This window comes from Ochotona princeps, chromosome 16 (genome assembly GCF_030435755.1).
Source record: "Ochotona princeps isolate mOchPri1 chromosome 16, mOchPri1.hap1, whole genome shotgun sequence".
In the NCBI taxonomy this organism is placed as follows: domain Eukaryota; kingdom Metazoa; phylum Chordata; class Mammalia; order Lagomorpha; family Ochotonidae; genus Ochotona; species Ochotona princeps.
Genome location: NC_080847.1, coordinates 33,447,568 through 33,461,786, shown reverse-complemented (window position 1 = coordinate 33,461,786; position 14,219 = coordinate 33,447,568).

Sequence of the window (14,219 nt, the reverse complement as noted above, 5' to 3'; positions counted from 1 at the left end):
CCCTTTTCAGCTAGCCCTAAATGCAAAGACTCTAGACGCAGGTGTTGCTGTAAGAGCTAATTCCATCAAGCAACACTGCATGTTGCTGAATTGCATATTGAAGAAGAATCAGCCGAGTGGTTCTTGTGGGAGAACAGCTCCATTTGGCTCACTGACTTCACACACCATCAGGCTGACAGGCAGCTCTCAAGCAAACTACGTGTTCACACACTATGCTAAATGCCGTTTGAGTGCATTGTCCTGAAGGGCAGGTTGGTGAGCATCCCACACAAACGAAGGCTCCACAGACGGGTTTCACATGCCACCAACTCCACATTCACAAACCACTTCAGCGCCAAAGCCCTTTTCAGCTAGCCCTAAATACAAAGGCTCTAGACCCAGATGTTGCTGTAAGAGCTAATTCCATCAAGCAACACTGCATGTTGCTGAATTGCATATTGAAGAAGAATCAGCCGAGTGGTTTTTGTGGGAGAACAACTCCATTTGGCTCACTGATTTCACACACCATCAGGCTCACAGGCAGCTCTCAAGCAAACTACGTGTTCACACACTATGCTTAATGCCGTCTGAGTGCATTGTCCTGAAGGGCAGGTTGGTGAGCATCCCACACAAACGAAGGCTCCACAGGCGGGTTTCACATGCCACCAACTCCACATTCAGAAACCACTTCAGCGCCAAAGCCGTTTTCAGCTAGCCCTAAATACAAAGGCTCTAGATGCAGATGTTGTTGTAAGAGCTAATTCCATCAAGCAACACTGCATGTTGCTGAATTGCATATTGAAGAAGAATCAGCCGAGTGGTTCTTGTGGGAGAACAACTCCATTTGGCTCATTGACTTCACACACCATCAGGCTGACAGGCAGCTCTCAAGCAAACTACGTGTTCACACACTATTCTTAATGCCGTTTGAGTGCATTGTCCAGAAGGGCAGCTTGGTGAGCATCCCACACAAACAAAGGCTCCACAGGCGGGTTTCACATGCCACCAACTCCACATTCAGAAACCACTTCAGCGCCAAAGCCCTTTTCAGCTAGCCCTAAATACAAAGGCTCTAGACGCAGATGTTGCTGTAAGAGCTAATTCCATCAAGCAACACTGCATGTTGCTGAATGGCATATTGAAGAAGAATCAGCCGAGTGATTCTTGTGGGAGAACAACTCCATTTGGCTCATTGACTTCACACACCATCAGGCTGACAGGCAGCTCTCAAGCAAACTACGTGTTCACACACTATGCTTAATGCCGTTTGAGTGCATTGTCCTGAAGGGCAGCTTGGTGAGCATCCCACACAAACGAAGGCTCCACAGGCGGGATTCACATGCCACCAACTCCACATTCAGAAACCACTTCAGCGCCAAAGCCGTTTTCAGCTAGCACTAAATACAAAGGCTCTAGACGCAGATGTTGCTGTAAGGGCTAATTCCATCAAGCAACACTGCATGTTGCTGAATTGCATATTGAAGAAGAATCAGCCGAGTGGTTCTTGTGGGAGAACAACTCCATTTGGCTCACTGACTTCACACAACATCAGGCTGACAGGCAGCTCTCAAGCAAACTACGTGTTCACACACAATGCTTAATGCCGTTTGAGTGCATTGTCCTGAAGGGCAGGTTGGTGAGCATCCCACACAAACGAAGGCTCCACAGGCGGGTTTCACATGCCACCAACTCCACATTCACAAACCACTTCAGCGCCAAAGCCCTTTTCAGCTAGCCCTAAATACAAAGACTCTAGACGCAGATGGTGCTGTAAGAGCTAATTCCATCAAGCAACACTGCATGTTGCTGAATTGCATATTGAAGAAGAATCAGCCGAGTGGTTCTTGTGGGAGAACAGCTCCATTTGGCTCACTGACTTCACACACCATCAGGCTGACAGGCAGCTCTCAAGCAAACTACGTGTTCACACACTATGCTAAATGCCGTTTGAGTGCATTGTCCTGAACGGCAGGTTGGTGAGCATCCCACACAAACGAAGGCTCCACAGACGGGTTTCACATGCCACCAACTCCACATTCACAAACCATTTCAGCGCCAAAGCCCTTTTCAGCTAGCCCTAAATACAAAGGCTCTAGACCCAGATGTTGCTGTAAGAGCTAATTCCATCAAGCAACACTGCATGTTGCTGAATTGCATATTGAAGAAGAATCAGCCGAGTGGTTTTTGTGGGAGAACAACTCCATTTGGCTCACTGATTTCACACACCATCAGGCTCACAGGCAGCTCTCAAGCAAACTACGTGTTCACACACTATGCTTAATGCCGTTTGAGTGCATTGTCCTGAAGGGCAGGTTGGTGAGCATCCCACACAAACGAAGGCTCCACAGGCGGGTTTCACATGCCACCAACTCCACATTCAGAAACCACTTCAGCGCCAAAGCCCTTTTCAGCTAGCCCTAAATACAAAGGCTCTAGATCCAGATGTTGCTGTAAGAGCTAATTCCATCCAGCAACACTGCATGTTGCTGAATTGCATATTGAAGAAGAATCAGCCGAGTGGTTCTTGTGGGAGAACAACTCCATTTGGCTCACTGACTTCACACACCATCAGGCTGACAGGCAGCTCTCAAGCAAACTACGTGTTCACACACTATGCTTAATGCCGTTTGAGTGCATTGTCCAGAAGGGCAGCTTGGTGAGCATCCCACACAAACGAAGGCTCCACAGGCGGGATTCACATGCCACCAACTCCACATTCAGAAACCACTTCAGTGCCAAAGCCGTTTTCTGCTAGCCCTAAATACAAAGGCTCTAGATGCAGATGTTGTTGTAAGAGCTAATTCCATCAAGCAACACTGCATGTTGCTGAATTGCATATTGAAGAAGAATCAGCCGAGTGGTTCTTGTGGGAGAACAACTCCATTTGGCTCATTGACTTCACACACCATCAGGCTGACAGGCAGCTCTCAAGCAAACTACGTGTTCACACACTATGCTTAATGCCGTTTGAGTGCATTGTCCTGAAGGGCAGCTTGGTGAGCATCCCACACAAATGAAGGCTCCACAGGCGGGTTTCACATGCCACCAACTCCACATTCAGAAACCACTTCAGCGCCAAAGCCCTTTTCAGCTAGCCCTAAATACAAAGGCTCTAGACGCAGATGTGGCTGTAAGAGCTAATTCCATCAAGCAACAATGCATGTTGCTGAATGGCATATTGAAGAAGAATCAGCCGAGTGGTTCTTGTGGGAGAACAACTCCATTTGGCTCAATGACTTCACACACCATCAGGCTGACAGGCAGCTCTCAAGCAAACTACGTGTTCACACACTATGCTTAATGCCGTTTGAGTGCATTGTCCTGAAGGGCAGCTTGGTGAGCATCCCACACAAACGAAGGCTCCACAGGCGGGTTTCACATGCCACCAACTCCACATTCAGAAACCACTTCAGCGCCAAAGCCGTTTTCAGCTAGCCCTAAATACAGAGGCTCTAGATGCAGATGTTGCTGTAAGAGCTAATTCCATCAAGCAACACTGCATGTTGCTGAATGGCATATTGAAGAAGAATCAGCCGAGTGATTCTTGTGGGAGAACAACTCCATTTGGCTCATTGACTTCACACACCATCAGGCTGACAGGCAGCTCTCAAGCAAACTACGTGTTCACACACTATGCTTAATGCCGTTTGAGTGCATTGTCCTGAAGGGCAGCTTGGTGAGCATCCCACACAAACGAAGGCTCCACAGGCGGGTTTCACATGCCACCAACTCCACATTCAGAAACCACTTCAGCGCCAAAGCCGTTTTCAGCTAGCCCTAAATACAAAGGCTCTAGACGCAGATGTTGCTGTAAGAGCTAATTCCATCAAGCAACACTGCATGTTGCTGAATTGCATATTGAAGAAGAATCAGCCGAGTGGTTCTTGTGGAGAACAACTCTATTTGGCTCACTGACTTCACACACCATCAGGCTGACAGGCAGCTCTCAAGCAAACTACGTGTTCACACACTATGCTAAATGCCGTTTGAGTGCATTGTCCTGAAGGGCAGCTTGGTGAGCATCCCACACAAACGAAGGCTCCACAGGCGGGTTTCACATGCCACCAACTCCACATTCACAAACCACTTCAGCGCCAAAGCCCTTTTCAGCTAGCCCTAAATACAAAGGCTCTAGACCCAGATGTTGCTGTAAGAGCTAATTCCATCAAGCAACACTGCATGTTGCTGAATTGCATATTGAAGAAGAATCAGCCGAGTGGTTTTTGTGGGAGAACAACTCCATTTGGCTCACTGATTTCACACACCATCAGGCTGACAGGCAGCTCTCAAGCAAACTACGTGTTCACACACTATGCTTAATGCCGTTTGAGTGCATTGTCCTGAAGGGCAGGTTGGTGAGCGTCCCACACAAACGAAGGCTCCACAGGCGGGTTTCACATGCCACCAACTCCACATTCAGAAACCACTTCAGCGCCAAAGCCCTTTTCAGCTAGCCCTAAATACAAAGGCTCTAGATCCAGATGTTGCTGTAAGAGCTAATTCCGTCCAGCAACACTGCATGTTGCTGAATTGCATATTGAAGAAGAATCAGCCGAGTGGTTCTTGTGGGAGAACAACTCCATTTGGCTCACTGACTTCACACACCATCAGGCTGACAGGCAGCTCTCAAGCAAACTACGTGTTCACACACTATGCTTAATGCCGTTTGAGTGCATTGTCCTGAAGGGCAGGTTGGTGAGCATCCCACACAAACGAAGGCTCCACAGGCGGGATTCACATGCCACCAACTCCACATTCAGAAACCACTTCAGTGCCAAAGCCGTTTTCAGCTAGCCCTAAATACAAAGGCTCTAGATGCAGATGTTGTTGTAAGAGCTAATTCCATCAAGCAACACTGCATGTTGCTGAATTGCATATTGAAGAAGAATCAGCCGAGTGGTTCTTGTGGGAGAACAACTCCATTTGGCTCATTGACTTCACACACCATCAGGCTGACAGGCAGCTCTCAAGCAAACTACGTGTTCACACACTATTCTTAATGCCGTTTGAGTGCATTGTCCAGAAGGGCAGCTTGGTGAGCATCCCACACAAATGAAGGCTCCACAGGCGGGTTTCACATGCCACCAACTCCACATTCAGAAACCACTTCAGCGCCAAAGCCCTTTTCAGCTAGCCCTAAATACAAACGCTCTAGACGCAGATGTGGCTGTAAGAGCTAATTCCATCAAGCAACAATGCATGTTGCTGAATGGCATATTGAAGAAGAATCAGCCGAGTGGTTCTTGTGGGAGAACAACTCCATTTGGCTCAATGACTTCACACACCATCAGGCTGACAGGCAGCTCTCAAGCAAACTACGTGTTCACACACTATGCTTAATGCCGTTTGAGTGCATTGTCCTGAAGGGCAGCTTGGTGAGCATCCCACACAAACGAAGGCTCCACAGGCGGGTTTCACATGCCACCAACTCCACATTCAGAAACCACTTCAGCGCCAAAGCCGTTTTCAGCTAGCCCTAAATACAGAGGCTCTAGATGCAGATGTTGCTGTAAGAGCTAATTCCATCAAGCAACACTGCATGTTGCTGAATGGCATATTGAAGAAGAATCAGCCGAGTGATTCTTGTGGGAGAACAACTCCATTTGGCTCATTGACTTCACACACCATCAGGCTGACAGGCAGCTCTCAAGCAAACTACGTGTTCACACACTATGCTTAATGCCGTTTGAGTGCATTGTCCTGAAGGGCAGCTTGGTGAGCATCCCACACAAACGAAGGCTCCACAGGCGGGTTTCACATGCCACCAACTCCACATTCAGAAACCACTTCAGCGCCAAAGCCGTTTTCAGCTAGCCCTAAATACAAAGGCTCTAGACGCAGATGTTGCTGTAAGAGCTAATTCCATCAAGCAACACTGCATGTTGCTGAATTGCATATTGAAGAAGAATCAGCCGAGTGGTTCTTGTGGAGAACAACTCTATTTGGCTCACTGACTTCACACACCATCAGGCTGACAGGCAGCTCTCAAGCAAACTACGTGTTCACACACTATGCTAAATGCCGATTGAGTGCATTGTCCTGAACGGCAGGTTGGTGAGCATCCCACACAAACGAAGGCTCCACAGGCGGGTTTCACATGCCACCAACTCCACATTCACAAACCACTTCAGCGCCAAAGCCGTTTTCAGCTAGCCCTAAATACAAAGGCTCTAGTCGCAGATGTTGCTGTAAGAGCTAATTCCATCAAGCAACACTGCATGTTGCTGAATTGCATATTGAAGAAGAATCAGCCGAGTGGTTCTTGTGGAGAACAACTCTATTTGGCTCACTGACTTCACACAACATCAGGCTGACACGCAGCTCTCAAGCAAACTACGTGTTCACACACTATTCTTAATGCCGTTTGAGTGCATTGTCCTGAAGGGCAGGTTGGTGAGCATCCCACACAAACGAAGGCTCCACAGGCGGGTTTCACATGCCACCAACTCCACATTCAGAAACCACTTCAGCGCCAAAGCCCTTTTCAGCTAGCCCTAAATACAAAGGCTCTAGACGCAGATGTTGTTGTAAGAGCTAATTCCATCAAGCAACACTGCATGTTGCTGAATTGCATATTGAAGAAGAATCAGCCGAGTGGTTCTTGTGGGAGAACAACTCCATTTGGCTCACTGACTTCACACACCATCAGGCTGACAGGCAGCTCTCCAGCAAACTACGTGTTCACACACTATGATAAATGCCGTTTGAGTGCATTGTCCTGAAGGGCAGCTTGGTGAGCATCCCACACAAACGAAGGCTCCACAGGCGGGTTTCACATGCCACCAACTCCACATTCAGAAACCACTTCAGCGCCAAAGCCCTTTTCAGCTAGCCATAAACACAAAGGATGTAGACGCAGATGTTGCTGTAAGAGCTAATTCCATCAAGCAACACTGCATGTTGCTGAATTGCATATTGAAGAAGAATCAGCCGAGTGGTTCTTGTGAGACAACAGCTCCATTTGGCTCACTGACTTCACACACCATCAGGCTGACAGGCAGCTCTCAAGCAAACTACGTGTTCACACACTATGCTTAATGCCGTTTGAGTGCATTGTCCTGAAGGGCATGTTGGTGAGCATCCCACCCAAACGAAGGCTCCACAGGCAGGTTTCACATGCCACCAACTCCACATTCAGAAACCACTTCAGCGCCAAAGCCGTTTTCAGCTAGCCCTAAATACAAAGGCTCTAGACGCAGATGTTGCTGTAAGGGATAATTCCATCAAGCAACACTGCATGTTGCTGAATTGCATATTGAAGAAGAATCAGCCGAGTGGTTCTTGTGGGAGAACAACTCCATTTGGCTCACTGACTTCACACACCATCAGGCTGACAGTCAGCTCTCAAGCAAACTACGTGTTCACACACTATGCTAAATGCCGTTTGAGTGCATTGTCCTGAAGGGCAGCTTGGTGAGCATCCCACACAAACGAAGGCTCCACAGGCGGGTTTCACATGCCACCAACTCCACATTCAGAAACTACTTCAGCGCCAAAGCCGTTTTCAGCTAGCCCTAAATACAAAGGCTCTAGACGAGGATGTTGCTATAATGGCTAATTCCATCAAGCAACACTGCATGTTGCTGAATTGCATATTGAAGAAGAATCAGCCGAGTGGTTCTTGTGGGAGAACAACTCCATTTGGCTCACTGACTTCACACACCATCAGGCTGACACGCAGCTCTCAAGCAAACTACGTGTTCACACACTATGCTAAATGCCGTTAGAGTGCATTGTCCTGAAGGGCAGGTTGGTGAGCATCCCACACATACGAAGGCTCCACAGGTGGGTTTCACATGCCACCAACTCCACATTGAGAAACCACTTCAGCGCCAAAGCCCTTTTCAGCTAGCCCTAAATACAAAGGCTCTAGACGCAGATGTTGCTGTAAGAGCTAATTCCATCAAGCAACACTGCATGTTGCTGAATTGCATATTGAAGAAGAATCAGCCGAGTGGTTCTTGTGGGAGAACAACTCCATTTGGCTCACTGACTTCACACACCATCAGGCTGACAGGCAGCTCTCAAGCAAACTACGTGTTCACACACTATGCTTAATGCCGTTTGAGTGCATTGTCCTGAAGGGCAGGTTGGTGAGCATCCCACACAAACGAAGGCTCCACAGGCAGGTTTCACATGCCACCAACTCCACATTCAGAAACCACTTCAGCGCCAAAGCCGTTTTCAGCTAGCCCTAAATACAAAGGCTCTAGTCGCAGATGTTGCTGTAAGAGCTAATTCCATCCAGCAACACTGCATGTTGCTGAATTGCATATTGAAGAAGAATCAGCCGAGTGGTTCTTGTGGGAGAACACCTCCATTTGGCTCACTGACTTCACATACCCTCAGGCTGACAGGCAGCTCTCAAGCAAACTACGTGTTCACACACTATGCTTAATGCCGTTTGAGTGCTTTGCCCTGAAGGGCAGTTAGGTGAGCATCCCACACAAACGAAGGCTCCACAGGCAGGTTTCACATGCCACCAACTCCACATTCAGAAACCACTTCAGCGCCAAAGCCCTTTTCAGCTAGCCCTAAATACAAAGGCTCTAGATGCAGATGTTGCTGTAAGAGCTAATTCCATCCAACAACACTGCATGTTGCTGAATTGCATATTGAAGAAGAATCAGCCGAGTGGTTCTTGTGGGAGAACAACTCCATTTGGCTCACTGACTTCACACACCATCAGGCTGATAGGCAGCTCTCAAGCAAACTATGTGTTCACACACTATGCTTAATGCCGTTTGAGTGCATTGTCCTGAAGGGCAGCTTGGTGAGCATCCCACACAAACGAAGGCTCCACAGGCGGGTTTCACATGCCACCAACTCCACATTCAGAAACCACTTCAGCGCCAAAGCCCTTTTCAGCTAGCCCTAAATACAAAGGCTCTAGACGCAGATATTGCTGTAAGAGCTAATTCCATCAAGCAACACTGCATGTTGCTGAATTGCATATTGAAGAAGAATCAGCCGAGTGGTTCTTGTGAGAGAACAGCTCCATTTGGCTCACTGACTTCACACACCATCAGGCTGACAGGCAGCTCTCAAGCAAACTCTGTGTTCACACACTATGGTTAATGCTGCTTGAGTGCCTTGTCCTGAAGGGCAGGTTCGTGAGCATCCCACACAAACGAAGGCTCCACAGGCGGGTTTCACATGCCACCAACTCCACGTTCAGAAACCACATCAGCGCCAAAGCCGTTTTCAGCTAGCCCTAAATACAAAGGCTCTAGACGAGGATGTTGCTGTAAGAGCTAATTCCATCAAGCAACACTGCATGTTGCTGAATTGCATATTGAAGAAGAATCAGCCGAGTGGTTCTTGTGGGAGAACAACTCCATTTGGCTCACTGACTTCACACACCATCAGGCTGACAGGCAGCTCTCAAGCAAACTACGTGTTCACACACTATGGTTAATGCTGCTTGAGTGCATTGTCCTGAAGGGCAGGTTGGTGAGCATCCCACACAAACGAAGGCTCCACAGGCGGGTTTCACATGCCACCAACTCCACATTCAGAAACCACTTCAGCGCCAAAGCCGTTTTCAGCTAGCCCTAAATACAAAGGCTCTAGACCCAGATGTTGCTGTAAGAGCTAATTCAATCAAGCAACACTGCATGTTGCTGAATTGCATATTGAAGAAGAATCAGCCGAGTGGTTCTTGTGGGAGAACAACTCTATTTGGCTCACTGACTTCACACACCATCAGGCTGACAGGCAGCTCTCAAGCAAACTACGTGTTCACACACTATGCTAAATGCCATTTGAGTGCATTGTCCTGAAGGGCAGCTTGGTGAGCATCCCACACAAACGAAGGCTCCACAGGCGGGTTTCACATGCCACCAACTCCACATTCAGAAACCACTTCAGCGCCAAAGCCGTTTTCAGCTAGCCCTAAATACAAAGGCTCTAGACGCAGATGTGGCTGTTAGAGCTAATTCCATCAAGCAACACTGCATGTTGCTGAATTGCATATTGAAGAAGAATCAGCCGAGTGGTTCTTGTGGGAGAACAACTCCATTTGGCTCACTGACTTCACACACCATCAGGCTGACAGGCAGCTCTCAAGCAAACTACGTGTTCACACACTATGCTTAATGCCGTTTGAGTGCATTGTCCTGAAGGGCAGGTTGGTGAGCATCCCACACAAATGAAGGCTCCACAGGCGGGTTTCACATGCCACCAACTCCACATTCAGAAACCACTTCAGCGCCAAAGCCGTTTTCAGCTAGACCTAAATACAAAGGCTCTAGACGCAGATGTTGCTGTAAGAGCTAATTCCATCAAGCAACACTGCATGTTGCTGAATTGCATATTGAAGAAGAATCAGCCGAGTGGTTCTTGTGGGAGAACAACTCCATTTGGCTCACTAACTTCACACACCATCAGGCTGATAGGCAGCTCTCAAGCAAACTATGTGTTCACACACTATGGTTAATGCTGCTTGAGTGCATTGTCCTGAAGGGCAGCTTGGTGAGCATCCCACACAAACGAAGGCTCCACAGGCGGGTTTCACACGCCACCAACTCCACATTCAGAAACCACTTCAGCGCCAAAGCCCTTTTCAGCTAGCCCTAAATACAAAGGCTCTAGACGCAGATGTGGCTGTTAGAGCTAATTCCATCAAGCAACACTGCATGTTGCTGAATTGCATATTGAAGAAGAATCAGCCAAGTGGTTCTTGTGGGAGAACAACTCCATTTGGCTCACTGACTTCACACACCATCAGCCTGACAGGCAGCTCTCAAGCAAACTACGTGTTCACACACTATGCTTAATGCCGTTTGAGTGCATTGTCCTGAAGGGCAGGTTGGTGAGCATCCCACACAAACGAAGGCTCCACAGACGGGTTTCACATGCCACCAACTCCACATTCAGAAACCACTTCAGCGCCAAAGCCCTTTTCAGCTAGCCCTAAATACAAAGGCTCTAGATCCAGATGTGGCTGTAAGAGCTAATTCCATCACACAACACTGCATGTTGCTGAATTGCATATTGAAGAAGAATCAGCCGAGTGGTTCTTGTGGGAGAACAACTCCATTTGGCTCACTGACTTCACACACCATCAGGCTGATAGGCAGCTCTCAAGCAAACTATGTGTTCACACACTATGGTTAATGCTGCTTGAGTGCATTGTCCTGAAGGGCAGCTTGGTGAGCATCCCACACAAACGAAGGCTCCAAAGGCGGGTTTCACATGCCACCAACTCCACATTCAGAAACCACTTCAGCGCCAAAGCCCTTTTCAGCTAGCCCTAAATACAAAGGCTCTAGACCCAGATGTTGCTGTAAGAGCTAATTCCTTCCAGCAACACTGCATGTTGCTGAATTGCATATTGAAGAAGAATCAGCCGAGTGGTTCTTGTGGGAGAACAACTCCATTTGGCTCACTGACTTCACACAGCATCAGGCTGACAGGCAGCTCTCAAGCAAACTATGTGTTCCAACACTATGCTAAATGCCGTTTGAGTGCATTGTCCTGAAGGGCAGGTTGGTGAGCATCCCACACAAACGAAGGCTCCACAGGCGGGTTTCACATGCCACCAACTCCACATTGAGAAACCAATTCAGCGCCAAAGCCGTTTTCAGCTAGCCCTAAATACAAAGGCTGTAGACGCAGATGTTGCTGTAAGAGCTAACTCCATCAAGCAACACTGCATGTTGCTGAATTGCATATTGAAGAAGAATCAGCGGAGTGGTTCTTGTGGGAGAACAACTCTATTTGGCTCACTGACTTCACACACCATCAGGCTGACAGGCAGCTCTCAAGCAAACTACGTGTTCACACACTATGCTAAATGCCGTTTGAGTGCATTGTCCTGAAGGGCAGCTTGGTGAGCATCCCACACAAAAGAAGGCTCCACAGGCGGGTTTCACATGCCACCAACTCCACATTCAGAAACCACTTCAGCGCCAAAGCCCTTTTCAGCTAGCCCTAAATACAAAGGCTGTAGAGGCAGATATTGCTGTTAGAGCTAATTCCATCAAGCAACACTGCATGTTGCTGAATTGCATATTGAAGAAGAATCAGCCGAGTGGTTCTTGTGGGAGAACAACTCCATTTGGCTCACTGACTTCACACACCATCAGGCTGACAGGCAGCTCTCAAGCAAACTACGTGTTCACACACTATGCTTAATGCCGTTTGAGTGCATTGTCCTGAAGGGCAGGTTGGTGAGCATCCCTCAAATACGAAGGCTTCACAGGCGGGTTTCACATGCCACCAACTCCACATTCAGAAACCACTTCAGCGCCAAAGCCGTTTTCAGCTAGCCCTAAATACAAAGGCTCTAGACGAGGATATTGCTTTGAGAGCTAATTCCATCAAGCAACACTGCATGTTGCTGAATTGCATATTGAAGAAGAATCAGCCGAGTGGTTCTTGTGGGAGAACAACTCCATTTGGCTCACTGACTTCACACACCATCAGGATGACAGGCAGCTCTCAAGCAAACTATGTGTTCACACAGTATGGTTAATGCTGCTTGAGTGCATTGTCCTGAAGGGCAGGTTGGTGAGCATCCCACACAAACGAAGGCTCCACAGGCGGGTTTCACATGCCACCAACTCCACATTCAGAAACCACTTCAGCGCCAAAGCCGTTTTCAGCTAGCCCTAAATACAAAGGCTCTAGACCCAGATGTTGCTGTAAGAGCTAATTCCATCAAGCAACACTGCATGTTGCTGAATTGCATATTGAAGAAGAATCAGCCGAGTGGTTCTTGTGGGAGAACAACTCCATTTGGCTCACTGACTTCACACACCATCAGGCTGACACGCAGCTCTCAAGCAATCTACGTGTTCACACACTATGCTAAATGCCGTTTGAGTGCATTGTCCTGAAGGACAGGTTGGTGAGCATCCCACACATACGAAGTCTCCACAGGCGGGTTTCACATGCCACCAACTCCACATTCAGAAACCACTTCAGCGCCAAAGCCGTTTTCAGCTAGCCCTAAATACAAAGGCTGTAGACGCAGATGTTGCTGTAAGAGCTAACTCCATCAAGCAACACTGCATGTTGCTGAATTGCATATTGAAGTAGAATCAGCCGAGTGGTTCTTGTGGGAGAACAACTCCATTTGGCTCACTGACTTCACACACCATCAGGCTGACAGGCAGCTCTCAAGCAAACTACGTGTTCACACACTATGATAAATGCCGTTTGAGTGCATTGTCCTGAAGGGCAGCTTGGTGAGCATCCCACACAAACGAAGGCTCCACAGGCGGGTTTCACATGCCACCAACTCCACATTCAGAAACCACTTCAGCGCCAAAGCCCTTTTCAGCTAGCCCTAAATACAAAGGCTCTAGACGCAGATGTTGCTGTAAGAGCTAATTCCATCAAGCAACACTGCATGTTGCTGAATTGCATATTGAAGAAGAATCAGCCGAGTGGTTCTTGTGGGAGAACAACTCCATTTGGCTCATTGACTTCACACACCATCAGGCTGACAGGCAGCTCTGAAGCAAACTATGTGTTCACACACTATGGTTAATGCTGCTTGAGTGCATTGTCCTGAAGGGCAGGTTGGTGAGCATCCCACACAAACGAAGGCTCCACAGGCGGGTTTCACATGCCACCAACTCCACATTCAGAAACCACTTCAGCGCCAAAGCCGTTTTCAGCTAGCCCTAAATACAAAGGCTCTAGACCCAGATGTTGCTGTAAGAGCTAATTCCATCAAGCAACACTGCATGTTGCTGAATTGCATATTGAAGAAGAATCAGCCGAGTGGTTCTTGTGGGAGAACAACTCCATTTGGCTCACTGACTTCACACACCATCAGGCTGACAGGCAGCTCTCAAGCAAACTGCGTGTTCACACACTATGCCTAATGCCGTTTGAGTGCATTGTCCTGAAGGGCAGCTTGGTGAGCATCCCACACAAACGAAGGCTCCACAGGCGGGTTTCACATGAAACCAACTCCACGTTCAGAAACCAATTCAGCGCCAAAGCCGTTTTCAGCTAGCCCTAAATACAAAGGCTGTAGACGCAGATGTTGCTGTAAGAGCTAATTCCATCCAGCAACACTGCATGTTGCTGAATTGCATATTGAAGAAGAATCAGCCGAGTGGTTCTTGTGGGAGAACAACTCTATTTGGCTCACTGACTTCACACACCATCAGGCTGACAGGCAGCTCTCAAGCAAACTACGTGTTCACACACTATGCTAAATGCCGTTTGAGTGCATTGTCCTGAAGGGCAGCTTGGTGAGCATCCCACACAAACGAAGGCTG